At 40.5% G+C, this 17532-nt stretch overlaps 1 protein-coding gene across 2 annotated transcripts in view; it reads left to right on the forward strand.

Moving 5' to 3' along the window:
• The first annotated feature begins 272 nt into the window (after positions 1-272).
• The window catches only part of LOC128880862 (tyrosine-protein phosphatase Lar), a 589166-nt gene continuing 571906 nt past the window's right edge, over positions 273-17532 (forward strand). For both annotated transcript variants that reach the window (XM_054131372.1, XM_054131374.1), the window contains exon 1: positions 273-844. The gene's annotated coding sequence lies outside the window, so the exon portion shown is untranslated. The remainder of the gene's footprint in view (positions 845-17532) is intronic.

Below are 17532 nucleotides of genomic sequence, written 5' to 3' on the forward strand. Positions count from 1 at the left end.
TTAGACCGAACGACGGGGGAGGGGGTGCGCTCGAAGGACCCTTTGGTATGCCAACGACTTCTTCGATGGGATTTTGATTTCGTGCGAGAATTTTCTTGACCAACCGTTTATTGGTAGGACACGGCGCAACTATGTGTAACGTGGCACTCACACAGAGGGGTGGGATAAGCGAGGAAAGCCAGAGCATGCGCTCGGGTGACGCGAGTGTGCGAGGTTCGGTTTTCGCTTTAGTCGAACCCCAGCAACGGTAGGGGTAGAACGCGCTCGAGCAACTCTCCGACCCAGCAACGTGCTCGCTGCTATCTGCTTTAGACCATAACCGCAAAGGTTGTCGCGCCGTTTCGCGTACCGAGCCTCGCCAAGACTCGTCTGCAACCGTGTACACAAAAACAACGGTGACCTCGCGAAACCTTCGACTCGTTCGCCACGAGTACAATTGACACAGTGTTCTCGCGAATTTTACCAGCAAAGGACGTTTCGTCAACACGAGTCTCGAACGAGATGCCCGCGACTAGCAACAATCTATCCGTTAATCTTTAGTCGACGGTTATAAACGATTATAAATCGAAAACGTTTAATTCGATAGCGAAACTCCGAGCTCGCAGGTGCGACGCGAGTCGATTTTCGACGGTGTCTCGAAGCCGGTCTCCCGGCGATAATTGTGGCGATATCAGTGGTGGTTGTGTCGGTGGTGGTGGTGCTGGTGCAGGTGCTGCAGGTGGTGGTTGTGTTAGTGGTACTGGCAGAGGCGGCACGTGAACGCTCGGCGAACGCGATAAAAAAATGCGGTGAATCGTCCGCCAACGTCCTTTCGAAGGATTCCTCTCTCGACTATCCCAAACAGGTGAGTGTTAAATCTAACCAGCATGTTCGAAGAGCGCGGTTTCGATCACGCCGTCTCTATACTTTTGACCCAATTACCGAGACGAAACGATACTTTGTGCGCTCCCGTTTTTTGACCGAAGAGAATTTTATTTCACTGTTCTAACAAATTTCCAAATGTATCCGCATGGCTGCGTTTAATTTCAAACGTCCGTGGGAAACCGAGCCCAACGACGCGTTCAGCCAGGGTTTACGCGACGAGGGGCGCGGAAACGTTTCGTGCTCGGGGCTCCAAGACTCTTAAGTTAGAGTTGCCCCCGAGGCTCGATGGTGGGAATTTTCATCGGAATTAGCTGCCGGGTCTCTTGCGAAATTTGCTCGATTTTTCTTTGATTCGGCGAAACGAGAGGCTAATTTTCGCCCCGTTAAAATTTCCAAATGGACCGAAAGTGCGTGGCTTCGATAACGCTTTCCATCGAGCGTTAAGCGTTCGCTGCAAGGGATTCCGGGTTGGTGATTAACCAGGATCAAACAATGGATATTGGATGTTTGTACGATTGTGCCAGCAGTTTCCAGTTTCGGATGAGTTTAATGAAATCGTGCCCTCTCCCCCTCCGACATGTTCGCACGACACGATATCCGTTCGCCATAAAAGTTAGTCATCGCGTTACGCGAGGGGGAATGCTTTATGCTCGCCGTATTACCGTTCCGAGTGTTCCCGCTGGAATGGTTAATTAAAAATTCGGAAAAATTAGGTATCGTCCAGGTGTGCGAGAAAGATAGAAATTTGAAGTAAACCAGGATTTAAGGGCCATCTGTATACTCTTTACACTCCAAGCAATTTTGCTATATGCAGGTAGTCGACTCCAAGATCATATTTCTTAGATTTCTGAGTTATGGAATAGTCAGGAGAAACTCTTTGCAGTTTATTAAGTCATACGATTTAAACTCATCGTCACTGCTAGATTCTGCATTATTCCCTCAGGGGCTGTAGCCGTATTTCTAGCTACAGTACGGGCTTAGCAACCCTGAGGTACCCGAGCTAGAGAGGGGGGCCAGCGGGCCCCAATAGATGAGAAGTAAGCGATACTGCAGACAGTATTAAAACAATGCAGGAGTCATGTAAGACGATGCTAAGAAGAATGGAAATAAGCTAGTAACAAGTAAGCAGTAGTGCATTAACGTTGTATAATAAGTTACGCACTTTAAATAAATGAATGCATGAATGAATGATTCTGCATTATCAAACTTTTCACTTCTTTCTTTCGCTGTTCTTTTCAACGTCTTACTTACGGTAACAAAGTTATTTTTATTTAAAGCAATACCAAAAATTAGAAACTGGGTTAGTAATTTATTTCTTCTACAAAATAGTGTACATGTTATTACCTTTCGCAAAACACTTCCGAATAAAAGTACATATTCTCACAATTGGGGTAAAAGTACAGAAAACGCATACCGGGTACAAACATCTGATGCCATTCGTGAACGAACGCTTATCAACCCTTTGTACTCGAGAGGTGACTCTCAGTCACCACTAGGTTTCCTTTAGGTTTAATTTATAGGAACTCGAAGTGCCAATTAAATGATTGTCGTTAAGGCCAAGGTGACCTGATTCTCAAATCTCAAATTAGAGATCTCATTTTCGAAGTGAATATAATCTTAGCATTCGGCAATAGAATGCTAAGAAAGCATCTCGAGTTGCTGGTAGATACCAAAAAAAAAGGCCTCGAGTCCAAAGGTTTAATACTTAATGATTAGACTACGGATCTTTATGCATTTATAAGAAATTTGAATGTACAAGAAACTACAAAATGCAAACACTTTGCAAGAATATAAATAAGATCGATAGTTAAGTTCGTGTTATAACATTCTCAGAATGAAATAAATTCCTATTTAGGTTTAATTTTTGTAGGCATGTTCGCAAAGATTTTATTTTGTATAAAGATCCGCAGTCTATTAAGGGGGCATTTCACTGTGAACGCACAAAAAAAAGCATATTTCCAATCATTTTTTTCTCAGGAACTATTGCATAAAATTGAATGAAGGAAAGTAAATGAAAAAAAATTTTTTTTTAGTAAAATATTTTTCGTCTTTTATTTACAAAATAATATGCATGTGTGCAAAAAAAAGTTATCCACTGGCGCAGGTGATTTTGGCTCTCCTGGTAATCGGAAGCAGAAAATCGAAAAAGTTTATTAAACTATGTCGTCACACCTATCGTTGGAACCCCCAAGTAGTTGATATTTTAATTTTTACTTACAATTTCACCTGATTTACGGTACAAAGAAAGTGTTTTTTTTCTCTCTTTCACAAGAAACGCTGCCATTTTGCTTATTTTTGATGAAATAAATAAGTGGAGGTTCCAACGATAGGTGTGACGACATAGTTTAATAAACTTTTTCGATTTTCTGTTTCAAATTACCAGGAGAGCCAAAATCACCTGCGTCAGCGGATAACTTTTTTTTTGCACACATGCATACTATTTTATAAATAAATGACGAAATATTTTTTGCCAAAAAAAATTTTTTTATTTACTTTCCTTAATCATACCTTTAAGGGGAAAAACATTCGTTCAATTTTATGTAATAGTTCCTGAGAAAAAGATTATTGAAAATATGCTTTTTTTTGTGCGTTCACAGTGAAATGCCCCCTTAATGATAAATTGTGGGCAGTGACACTGGCCGCGACAGTAGAACGTCTTCAAGTTCCTAGACAGTACAGGTAGCCTTGGGAGTGCAAAAGGTTACTACTTGGTAATCGGACCTCCGAGTCACAGGTATTTTATTCCACCCTAGCTTTTCATCTTTTTACTCTTGTGACACTTTTCGTTCCCCTTTCGTGTCGATTCTTCTATCATCGACAAACGTAGTATTTTCATTTCGAATCGAATGACATATTCGGTCTCGTCGTTGATTCGGTAGACGCGTTTGGGATTTAAATAGAAATCCGTAGAGCGGCTTACCTCGTGAAACTTGGGATGTGCGCGTTCACGTAACATTTCCTAGCTTGTCATCGACAGTGCCTCGATCGATCATCGAGAGACACGCAGAATAGATACGGCGAGTGATTGGTGCTTGACGCGGAATCGTTGCAAGGTTATCGCGCTTTTCGAGCAAATCCGTGTTAGGGATACGCGCCAGAGAATTTCATTGCTTACGTTTCTTTGTATCTGCTCGAGGATGTTCGAATGTTCAGGGATGTTCGAGGACGTTCGTCTCGATAAATCTCGAAAATCGTAATCGATCTCGGTTCATTTACCTGTAGGATTACAGAAGAATTTCTTTTTTACTAGCCACCGATCGAAAAGTTGGCCCGCAGTCGCGGCAGTGGTCGAAGCGATATTTCATCAGGGAGCTTGGTTGTTTTGAAACGATTATCCGGCTGGAATTCTCTGCGAGCCAACGAGCCCAAGTTTCGGCCCTGGCATAACGTATTAGCGCACCCGATATCTATGACCTTCGACGGCATTAATCTCAACCACGATAACCTACACGGTGATTACGAGCCGCTAGCATATTCGACGCTGCGAGGAATTACGCGAATCGACCGCTTGACTCGCTCGATCCATCGATCGCGCGCGATCGCTCCTTCTTTCCACGTGCTTGATCCTCGCCGCTCGGTCAAATAATTTGCCCGGTGAATTATCAATAAAGTTTTCCTTGGGATCAGTTGAGCGGCTGGAAATGATCGCGCTGTATGTTTGACTTCAACCCCTGCGGGCGCAGTGGGTGCTTCGCGACTAGTTAGGGTTTTCCAGGTGTTCTGAAGAAATTCAAGCGCACTCTGGGACTCTTAATGCAGCCATTTCTAACCGGTAACAAGGTCTAGATATTTTTCGCTTTTTATTTTTTACAAGTTTCACAAGCACCCTGTGCCAGGAGATCTTCAGTTCGAAGGGTTAATTGAGTTAGGAATTCTGAGAGGCAATTGACAATTCCTTTGCCAGATTGCGTTATTCGTTGAAGGCACGACTCTCCTCCATGATAGGTATAACTACACTGACCCGCGATACTTAGGGTACAGTTTTTCAAAACGTCGTAACTATGGGAGTTTTCAACCGATTTTCGTGAAACTTCGTCAGGAGTAGTTTTGAAGTGTCCTCTGAGTGTGTGCAAAGTTGCATTGGCGATGTTTCATGCGAATGGGTTAATCCCCCCCCCCCCCCATAAAGGGTGGTGGTGGTGAAAATCGGCACTTGTGAAGAGGCCAGGGATGACGGAAAGGGTTGAAAAAATCAAAAGAACCTTTGACGGGACTCTCCTTGATGCCCTCTACAGAATGCAACCCCTGAAATCCCTCTCGGACAAACCTATCCCTCACAAGCCCCCGCTCCCTCTAAAATCCACAATTTTTGGACGACAGTCCCGAATATAGACACAATGCATTCCCTGGAATCCCCTCATCCAGGAAATGCCAACGACCACGCATTACAAGCCATAGGCACTCCTTAGGGGGGCGGAGTAGGTCACTACTTTTCAACCCCCTTCCTGAAGGGGCACTTCCACATATCGGAGGGCAATGAAATTTATCATGTTTCTTGTCGGTATGTTATGGATCAATGCCGAAAAGGTCCCGTTTCGAAAACTACCCCTGATGCTGAACAGGGGTGGTCAAAAGTTAGGGGTGGTCCACTCTCAGGCGTAGGGGTCGAAACGTCACCGGGTCGCGTCCCGCGCATGTCCCAAGGTACAGGGCATCGGGTCAAACACTGTCTTCATGTTTTTCCTCTGCATGGACAGTGTTAACAACCGAAAACTTTGTTTTTTTAGAAAACCCACCCCCAAGTTTAGGCCTGTCTGCAGGGTGAACGAGTAACCCCACATCAACTCCATTGGCGGATTCGGACGCGCAAATGCTGCATTAGCAGGTCCCCAAAAAATCAGATTTTTTGAATCACGCTATCGTTGCCGAATCGGGGCGGATTTGAAAGAGCAGCAAGTGGGCCTGACTTCAAAACTACTCCTGACGAAGTTTCACGAAAATCGGTTGAAAACTCCCATAGTTACGACGTTTTGAAAAACTGTCCCCTAAGTATCGCGGGTCAGTCTATTTCCAATGATCAATGTTTCTCCACCACTGTAGAACTACAACCCTATTATATTGTTACGAGCACCGCGTATACCGAATGGCCATTGCTGTGATATTTTAATAATAATAATATTTTATTCACGGGCAATATATACCCTTCATATCTAATACAATATACTAAGAATCAGAAAAAATAGGGACAACCACAGCATAACATTATGTACCATGTTCAGGTAGATTACGCAGACGCAAAATTGCTATAACTGGATCCCGAAGTTGATTCATGAAAAAGATTAACACATACAGGGTGTCCGCGCTAAAGTGTGACAATATGAGAAATTTGTTGACATGTAAACTGCAGGATACAATGGTGAAGTTTCGTTTTTTAAATGGAACTATATATTTTTGGGGGGGGGGGGGATCATGCGATAATGCTTTTCAAGACGAATTCATTGACCCTGAATGTATTTACCCGATTTTTATTAGTTTTCAAGATAGAGCGCTTCGAAATTTATTGATTTTCAGTGGAAAAATCTCAGTTTGAGTAACCGCGTAGAACCGCTTTTATGACCTGTCACTCAAATCGAGACTTTTCCACTGAATATCAATGAATTTCGAAGCGCTCTATCTTGAAAACTAATAAAAATTGGGTAAATACATTAAAGGTTAATAAATTCGTCTTGAAAAGCACTACCTATCGCATGACCTTCCCAAAAATATATAGTTTCATTTAAGAAACGAAACTTCACCATCATATCTTTTAAATTAATAATATAAACAAAATTTTGTTTACGCCACAATATAGAGCCCATTGTATGGTACAATTTACCTGCAATTAACATTTAAACAATTTTTTCGTATCATCAATAGTTAGTGAAATATGCGTCTGTCACACTTTAGCGTGGACACCCTGTATATTGAGGTTATTAGCTGTAGAACATATCCTCGTAATGCAGTGTTGCCTACCTATTGACGTACGGAATGGATCAGTATAGAAAATATTATTATTTCTATGTAGCATTCGTGGAATATTAAATTTCAATAAATCGGGTATCTTATTCAATATACATTCAATTTTTCTGTTAATAATTTCAAAAACGGGCATGAGGTCGGGTACTGTTCAGCGCTGCTTAAGAGTGAGCATATGCATAGTACACAGGATATTGTGATAGTTGTGGCATTCTGTATCTATAGGTCTACGAATCTTATAAGAGACGTACCTTAAGGGGGTAGTCTGGCCCAGCTGATGTACAATTTTTCTAATGCATATAATTTCCAGATATAATATAATTAATTTTGCTATTGAAACTTTTTGTACACATAAAAGGACGTTCAAAGAAGAAAATTTGACAGTGTAGATTTAATTTGAATGTATACATATATAGATATAGTAGTCGCAAGGAAAGGATTCGGTCAAAACGGTGGGACGCATAGCTCATCCAATTCTTATCCGATTCACTTGATTCAACGCTTAAATTGAAGGTAATTAAGTTTATATGCTAATGAACCTCGACTCTTAATGAATTATTATTATAGCATAAAGTTATTGCAAAATAACGGCCGACATGTATCGTTTATTTTCATGTTTTTTGCAGCCATTTTTGCAATTAACAATTTTTTTTTTTGGAAATTGAGGTTCATACGCATTTCACGTACTTATTAAAGAAACAAATTTTCTGATTTTATCTATCAGATGTTTTCCCAGGACTCCACATATTCCACCGTTTTGACCGAATCCTTTCCTTGCGACTACTATATCTATATATGTATACATTCAAATTAAATCTACACTGTCAAACTTTCTTCTTTGAATGTCTCTTTATATGTAAAAAAAGTTTCAATAACAAAAATTAATTATATCTGGAAATTATGTACATGCATTAGAAAAATATATTAGATGGACCAGACTCCCACCTTAAGAATTTGTGTTGAACACTCAATAATTTTCGTAGAACCACTTTGTATAGGATTCCAAATCTGTGAAGTATATTCAAGATGCGGAAGAACTAACGAGGTTTATAGAATTTACTGCACAAATCGATTAACTCCACCCGTCACATAAAAATTATAACATTACTGATGATTATTTCTTGTCTATTCTTTTTTATTAAATTTGTATGCCGTTAGACGAAAGCTATATCTGTATTTATGCATTCTACAATATATATATTCGAATTTATATTGTAAAGGGAATTTTAAAAAACAATGTACATTACTTCATCGCATTTCTCAACTTTTTCTTTTATGGATTTGGTCGATTCGTTCAATGAGCGGTCCAAGTATTTCTGAATTTGCCATTGAAGGATAATTCTCTGAACAACGTAGACAAATGGCGTCGTGGCAGGAGAAGGAAGTTTCCAGCAGAATCACATAGGAGTCTAGAGAGACTAAAGTAGACAATCGATTCCGATATTTAGGTCTAATTCGAGTGCTCGCAATAATATCTTACGTGTCTTCGAGTGGGCCAATTGAGTTCGATTAGATCCGAGTACATCCCCTCTGTCCCTGTTTGACATAGAGGCAATTATCCCCGATTTTCGAGCGCTACGCGAAGGAAATCGAGAAACAGTGGAGTCGAAACTCCATCGTGAACGTCGGTAGCAGCTGACTGACGACGTCAATCCCACCGTCGGAACGCCGAGGGTGATTATGGCCGGTGGTTCTACTCGTTCGCCGTCCCTGGGGCGCGGTGGACCGCGCTGATTCGCGCTGCACCACGACGGGCCACGGTGGGCAACTGCTGGAAACGTTTTACGTCGCCGGAGGGAGAGACCGAGGGAACGGTACGTGCATGTACGAGCGCTCGGTCGCGCAGGCGAAACACCAGGGTTGCTCGTTGGTAGTAGGCGATAGCAAACAGTTTCAGGAATGCGTGGCGTGTGTTTCGAGCGCGCTGATATGATTTAGGAATCGCTTCCAACGGCTCGACTATCCACCGGTTGGTCGAGCCAGCTCCTCTCGTGGCTCTGCGGCACGGCCGTTGCGGGATTTGCGTGCAACGCCGCTAAATGTTTCGCTCCTCCGATGCCAGCGTCCAAGATTTACCGAGCTTACGTGACCTTACGGCCGCGAAATTAGGCCGATTCATCATAGGCCGGCTGAATGCTTACGCAGAGACGTCGACGCCGACGTCCATGACGACGTACGCCCCCCCTATTCATCGTCCAGGGGTCGACGATACACGTCGTCGTGGACCCGCATTGACCTGCCCGTTGCACCCTCTCAAGGTCCATCCATCGATCGGTTTGTCCCTGTATCGGTTACGCGATCCCCGATATTCCACGTCCAGTCCGACCCATTACCTGAAATACGCTGCCTCGCGGTTTGAATGCGTCTATAGGGATATGGATGCTTCAAGTGGAACCGTTTTCATTTTATTAGTGTCCTTTTATTAGTGATTACGAATTGGAAAGGTTCATATCAGAGTTGTACCATAGCATACCATCGTACGATTACCTCTCGGTAGATATTTCATGAAATAAATTAGGTCATCCCATGAGTATTGTCGTCTCTTAAATTTTTAACTTTGATGGATTTTTAAGTTTTTTAAAGTTTTTCGTTTATTATGTCTTTAGTATCGGTTTACGTTGACACATTCGCGACGCTGACGTGAATTCACGTCACTTCGAATTCTGTTCCCGGTTATGAAAACATTGTGAATATCTTTTTATTTTATACACTACATACGGTCAGAGTCCCATAAATATTCGTACTCTCTATGTCTATCGAATAAATTTGTTTAAATAAAATGGTAGGTTTGATGTTTCCGAGTGTATGTTTGTATAAATATGTTAATGCATATATATGCACGTATAAGCCTATTCATATACATATTTATAATGAAAAACTCACTTGGTAATATCGAAACTATTAATTAATTTAGTCGAACTTCTTCAATAGGCATAGAGTTTGGAAACATTGGAAAAACAATCGCAAAACAAATTTGCAATTTTATTATTTCCGTCAGTACTCGGTAGTAGAAACGTAAAATGTGTTAAGTGAATGAGTAAAAATTAGTAATGAAATTGTTCGTTTAAAAAATATAGCCGTCTTTTCCATGCAATATCTTAACAGCATCGCTTAATCCGTGTTTGACGAGTATACCCGGTCTAAAAAGAAGTCGCCGCAGCTGAATGGTTAAATCAAAACCTCGAACATTTTGCAAATATGAAATTGAAACGAAAACTAGGAGATGCAGAAAAGTCATAGAAACGGGATCGTTAATACGTTTATGATTAAAGTAAACATAAATTTTGTATAATTTCTTTTATTAAAGGTTAACACCAGAAAGCGGCATTACATATGGATTGACCTAACAATTTCAAAGTATGTGTTTTGAAGCCATTTCTGTCGTAGTAAGGATTGCTCCATCTCGTACGAGTTCCTCTAAATTCTATCTTTTCTTTTTTTAAATTATAGTTTCATCGTACCCTAGTTAATTCGTTGTCTACTTCGAGTAGCCCGATCGCGCTTGACCCGTTCACAACGACGCGCCGCGTCCGTTCCTGAAATCTGCCTGTGCCAATTTGCCGCGAAGAAACGAGCCAGTACTGTAATTTAAGCATCTCTGCGGAGAGATGCTTAAATTATAAATATGCAAAGGCCAGGCGTTGGCCCGTTTTTCGTAACCGGCTCGCGCTAATTACGTAACATAAACGCGAGTCAGCTCGTATAATTGCGCGCGCGGCCGGGACAGAGTGGCCTGGACGAGCCGCCGTCGTTTCCGCGTTTTTTGCTCCCCGTGAAACTTTTTACCCGACCGAGATGGATGTTAACGGCTAATACAGTATGCGCGGTCGTCGTCCGTTTTCTTGCAAAGGATTCGGCCGTCGTCGAACCTTTCCGCGAACTCTATTTGCAACTAAAAGGCGGAACGATCGCTCGATTGAAACAATTAAGCGATTTGCGAGCAAACTCCATAGGAACGTCAAATGATCGCCTTGCTTGAAAACTAGTCGGACTAGAAGAGGTTTGCGTTGTTTCAGAAAACAACTGTAAAATCCTATAAGCCGAAGTACTTTGAAACTCGAAGCCCGAGGCACTCAGACATAGCGACAGTTTTCAGTCGATCATGTCAAGTTCTTTCAAATTTTAAATTCCTCAACTCGCGACGTCGTCCTTCGTTGTTCCTTAACACTTTACCGACCAGTAGCCTATTAACACATTCGCGACCGGTGACGTGCATTCACGTCGCGTCAAATTCTATTCCTGGTTATGAAAAAATTACGAAAATCTTTTTATTTTATACGCTATATACTTACACAACATTGATATTAAAACATATTTTGTAACTTTTTGTCGTCTCCCTAACGATACAAAATATGTTTTCAAATATCAATGTTCAATGTATCAATTCTTATGATTTTTTCATAACCACGACTAGAATTTTAAGCGACGTGAATCTTATTACTTTCGTCAGTACTCGGTATTATAAACGTAAAATATCTGCCGGTCGCGAATGTGTTAATCGTCCTTTTTCCATGACAATATTTGCGCCAATATTTTATTATCTACATATTACTGAGGTGAGTACTGTATTGTTAAATGTAATTACATACATATTAAATCGCTACTGGTCGGTAAACTGCTAACTTTTATCAGCGTTTAGCTTTGAATTCTGGTCTATTTTAACGAAGTTAATTAAAATTTAAAACGAATTCTATATTTGAATTTATTTGTTATGAAATCTGGATAAAATGTATCCTCGCTACATTACTTATGTTTTATTTATATCGAGAAGGTTCGGTTACGGCGAGCAACCGAAGAACGCAAACGGATTGCTTGCATTTTTTATTACACCTTACTAACGCAATGAAAACAGTATGTTTTAGATCGCTTGTTTGATACAGTGTTTTTTTTGGCTGCCCCTGAGCGCTTTCTTGTCTACTTATCGTCTGAATATTTTAATGGTTTTATTCCTGGCTTGCGGGCTTTCCTTCGAAAGTTGTTCAATAGGTAATAATGAGACTGAAATACCGATGTACGGACGACGGGATTTAAAACTAAGTAGACAGAGTAATTAAGCGTTTCGCAGCTTTCCAGATGCTTGTGAGTCTGTTTCATAACCGCAATCGGAATTAGTAAAATGGCTTCTAAAGTTCTAAACGTGTTAAATCGGTATCTCATCAGTGTCGGTTATCGGTGCACTTAAAAGATTGCTTTTCAAATATTACCGCCCCAGGATTGCCTTCGTTTCATATCTCGTCTTCAAATATTGAGAATGAAACTAATTTCGGCTTTGAATTTTTCATTTAATTCGTTCGACGCTTACTTTCACTTGCGTTTTTTTTTTAGATTTCTAACTCGACCATTTTTTTAATACCCAAACCACGTAGTCGGGCGAATTTTTATCCAAACGTTCGAATCAATTTATGGATAAAATCATAACGGTGATAATCCCATGAACTATTTACAACTGGACTCGAAGTACTCGAAAATTTCACTTCTGGAATTTTCACCTCAATTCCTTGAGAACTACCCTGCGCGCGATGGACTAGGGGAAGAAGAATTTCAATGCGAGTACGTGCACGCGTGACGCAAGACATATTCTAAACATGCTCTCACGCTTGATTTGGCAAGTCCAAGCATCCAATTTTTCCTTGCTCCAGTTCCGTACGATACAAGGTTTAAACTGAAATGAAAATCATCGTGGAAATTCCCGTCTGTGTCTAGAATTCGATTATTAAGGGGCTTGGAACATCAAAAAATGAATAAAAAAATCACTTGTTTTTTATTTTATTTTTTTTCTTTTTATTAAAATTTAAGCAATTCTGAACAATTCTACACAAAGAAAATTGAATTTGGAGCACTAGAAGTGGTAAAAAAAGCTCGACGACACTAACTTAGTAAAAATAACGCGATGAAACTGTAAAAAATTTAAGGAAATACAACTGACAACAACTTTCTCGAAGAGAAAACGACAGTCAAATTTGCGGAAGGCCGGCGACGCGGTTACCTTGGTCACAGCCATAGGGTGTTGTTTTCTAGGGTAAAGAAGACAGTAAATTTCTGAAAAAGCAGTGTTAATTAATTTTGATAAAATTAAATACGATTTAATAACATTTATATCGATAATCGAACGGAAAGTAGAAATTTTTAGTTTTTTTGTGTCTCCTGAAAACCTAGGTTTTTGATACAAAGGTATACTTTCCTCAGAAATGGTTAGACCGATATAAACCAAATTTTTTACACGTGTTTTCTGATAGTTGGGCCTAATTTACACCGTCAATTTTTTGGAAATTCCAAATGGTTAATTTTTTTAAAATGTGTAAAGTTGAAAAAAACATGTATAGATTTGCGCGGCGATAACTTTTTTTGGAATCAGAATATTGAAAAAATCCTTGATGTAAGTTAGGCCGACCTATCAAAAAACACGTGTGAAAAATTTGGATCATATCGGACTAACCGTTTCTGAGAAAAGTGTACCTTTATACCAAAAACCTAGGTTTTCAGGAGACACAAAAAACTAAAAATTTCTATTTTCCGTTCGATTATCGATAGAAATATTATCTAATCGTATGTAATTTTATCAAAATTGATTAAAACACTGCTTTTTCGGAAATTTACTGTCCTCTTTACCCTAGAAAACAATACCCTATGGTTGTGACCAAGGTAACCGCGTCGCCGGTCTTCCACAAATTTGACTGTCGTTTTCTCTTCGAGAAAGTTGTCAGTTGTATTTCCTTATTTTTTAACAGTTTCATCGCGTTCTTTTTACTAAGTTCGTGTCGTCGAACTTTTTTTTACCACTTCTAGTGCTCCAAATTCAATTTTCTTTGCGTAGAATTGTTCAGAATCGCTTAAATTTTAATAAAAAAAAAAAAAATTTCTTTAAAGTGATTTTTTTATTCATTTTTTGATGTTTCGAGCCCCTTAACAGAAAATATAACTCAGACACTGGCCAGCCCAAATGTTGTTAGGTCGTCCCATAAATAATGCCGTCGCTTACGTCACTGTAAAGGGATTTCTTTTTTTTTTGGACCGCACATAAGAAGAATAGCGATAACAAAAATATTAATGGAATTTTTTATTACATTCACCATACATTTTGGAGATTGCACTAAGTTATTACCATCTATTGGGTTGTACAGAAAGTTTGTGCCAATTTTTAAGAAAAACTCAAAGGCACATTTGGATTTTGATATATTTTGTATATTGGGTATTCTAAAAAGTTCGCGACGTTTCTCAACCATTTGCATGATTTTATCGCACCGTTCTGTGATTGGTCGACCACAGCGTGATGCATCTTTGACATCAAAATTTTGATAGAGCATTTTGTCCGTAAAAACCACAAGATTTTTCATAAGCCTACGTAGCGTTCTTGCCTTGATCGAGCGACAAAACGCCACGAACTTTTTCGAATACCCCATGTTTATTAAATTACATAGATGCCATTTTGTTCCACAACCTTTCCACCATTTAAGATACGTATACATGTTATTTGTTTTCGACCATTCCGATATATTCCGGCCTGTACCACTTACCAATAATTGACGTAGACTTTCCAGACAAACCAATATTTTCATCATTGCAACCATTTTCGAGCCAACAAATTTCAACAATATTGAACACGTCAAATCGGTACTAGGTGAGCCTTTCAAATCGAAACCTCGAACATTTTGAAAAGATGGAGTTGACACGATAACTAAAACATGGAAAAAGCTTATAGTAACGGAATCGTTCGTACGTTTAGGATTAAACTAAACACGAGTTTTAATCTCTTTCGCCGAAAGTTAGTATCGAGAAACAACATTGCTTATGGGATGGCCTAATATTGTACTTACGTCGAGTAACCTAAAGTGGGTGAATCAACTTATACGAAAAAATGTCAGTGGAGTAGCCGGGTTATCCGTTAACGCGCGTACGTCAGTTAATTGGAACACCCCCCCCGCCCCACCCCCCCAGTTTTAGCGTGATGATTTTATTATCGATATTCCCCGTTAACCTTTTGTAATTCTGACATAATCGTTGCACAGCTTTCCACACGGTCCACCCGTCACACATTTCGTTCCTTTGTTACGCGTTGGTCGATAGTTGTCGACGGATAACCCGTGGAAATTTTCCAAACACCTCTTCCTCCCCCCCACACCTCCCGCGACGGACCGTCGCGAATTAAACAGATTTTCGCTTAACCGAGCGTTAATGTTATCGGATATCGACGAGCGGCATCGTTACAATTTCGACACTGACGCTCGACTAAATAATGTTGGTTCGTTAATTCGATTGCTGGAACGTCGACGACCAAGACTATCGGCACGATGATCCAGGTCAAACTTCGATCGGAAAATAATGTTTCATTTCGTCGTGCGAAAGAGAATCGAATACTAAGTGAATCGGTACTGGTGAAATTCAAAGTGACCAGTGGCTACTTCTATTTCTTATTTATTAATAATAAACAGGGTTGGAACAATTCGTTGTTCACTGCTACTATTTCGTATTAACATAATAGCATTTAATAGGATTTTAACCCTTTCAGACCAGAATTACTTTTTTTTTCTCGTATTAATGTAATTTAACTCATAAGATTAACTTGGACTAAAATTAGTATAGCGCAAAATATGAAAAAAAATCCTGATAGCGTAGTTTTCGAGGAGAACTAGTCTTTCTTCATGTGCACAAATAAGGACAATCGCCTTAAACGATAGTGTTGGTAATTTTTTAATCTCGTGCCGTCAATTGTGGACGCCAGGTCTGAAAGGGTTAACTTAACATAACTAATATAAAAGTAGCCACTCCTGAAAGATGGTTGGGTATGTTTGCAAGAGACACGCAAACTCGATTCAAATGAGGCAATGGTGACGTCGAAAAAATCCACATTGCCGTAGTGTAGGTTCGCAAAGTGGCATATCTGGCTGATAGGGGATCTCTACATTTACTAAATTTGATCCATATAATCAGGGTACGTTAAACTTCCGATAAGTCTGAAATCATTCAGACATTCCTCCAAGTGCTCCTATCCTTCCAAGCATACGAGTTTATTTTCGTCACGTTCGTTGGCATCGACGACTTTCGTGGGTTCGTCGACGCGGCGCGTGGATTGGCTCGGAATCGAATCGAGCGCATCGGGAAAACAGCCTTAACACCTTCGATCGGTTCGTGGACGATGGCGTCGTTGAAACGAGCCAGCTTCGTGCGCCAAGAGGCCGCGGCAACAGAGGTAGCACGATCCAATGGGTATTAATTATGTATACAACGTCCGCCAGATTCGCTAACGATAACCCTCGCGACAAACGATCGCTGAATGATTGGACAAAGAACTCGGTTTACATATCAGCTCGTTTCGATACGCGCCTCACGTGTTCGATCTTCGCGAAACGATAGTCCACCGTTGTGGTCGGCGACTTTTTCTATCGATATTAGGATTCATAAGGCTCGCGAGAGATCGATCGGGGTTTGCATCAGTCCACCTTCGGGAATCACTTTACATGATAACTTATCAGAAAAAACGTTTGTTACTTTCAATGCATTAAATGGAATACTACACCTGCGATAACTAACAATTCTGAAGCTACATGCATTACAAAAATGGCCCCTTACGCATCACACGCTAGGCCATTTTTGTCACATGCATATCTGAAACAAAAAATAATTTCCTTGTTCTTTACGATATAAATAATCGTCGTGCAAGAGAAGGAGTCGGGTCTAGCACCCATTTTCTCGGAATTAAATCCCAAAGGAGACTCCATTTTGGAGCGGTTCGACTGTTCAGTCCCTTCGAGGTTATAGGTGCCACGAATGCAAGGCCATTTTTGTTACCTTTAATGTTTTAAATAAAGTATCACACTTGCGATAACTCGCAATAATTCTTAAATCACGTGCATTACAAAAATGGCCCCTTACGCATCACACGCTACGCCATTTTTGTCACATGCATATCTGAAACTAAAAAATAATTTCCTTACTATTTACGGTATAAATAATCGTCGTGCAAAAGAAGAAGTCGGGTCTAGCACCCATTTTTTCGGAATTAAATCCCAAAGGAGACTCCATTTTGGAGCGGTTCGACTGTCCAGTCTCCTCGAGGTGATGGGTGTCACGAACGCGTTACTTCGAGACCTTTCTACGCGAACCATCTTCCTTTCTCCTCGACTTTTTCCAAGAGCTTCTTGCGATTAATTAGGAAAACGCCGCGAGCCGGACGGATGGTCAAGGTGTTTGAAAAGAGAGGAAAAAGAGCGAAACGTAGACGGATACAGCTTTTGACCGAGCTTGCGGCCGACGTTTAATTTCAACGCTTTCGCCATTGAGAGCTGCCGTAGAATCGACCCCGATGCACGCTGGAGTTTCTCGAAGACGATATTTACGCGGCAGGAAGTAAATGTTTAAACAGTCTCTTCGAACTTGGCCGAATCCCACGTGACCCTCGTTATGCCTTGGTAATTTCGACCCTTCCCTTCCATCATCCTTGCGCGTATAATTATGGAACACTCATTTTCATAAATGTTCTTTACAGTTATCGCGTCTGCGATCTTAGATAAGAATACTGGCGTTGAGACAGCGAGGTCTTTATTATAAAAATGCTGGTCCTCTCGAGACTTATAGGAAGCCTCAAGATTTTGAGAATTTTTTCAAGGTAACAACACTTTGCGCGGTTCCCTATATAAATTATCCTCTACTTAATAACATAGAAAAAGCTTGGAAGGGCACGATTTATCGCTTTTAAAAAGCAGTCTGTATCCTTTA

This window comes from Hylaeus volcanicus, chromosome 8 (assembly GCF_026283585.1).
Source record: "Hylaeus volcanicus isolate JK05 chromosome 8, UHH_iyHylVolc1.0_haploid, whole genome shotgun sequence".
NCBI classification, from domain to species: Eukaryota; Metazoa; Arthropoda; class Insecta; order Hymenoptera; family Colletidae; genus Hylaeus; species Hylaeus volcanicus.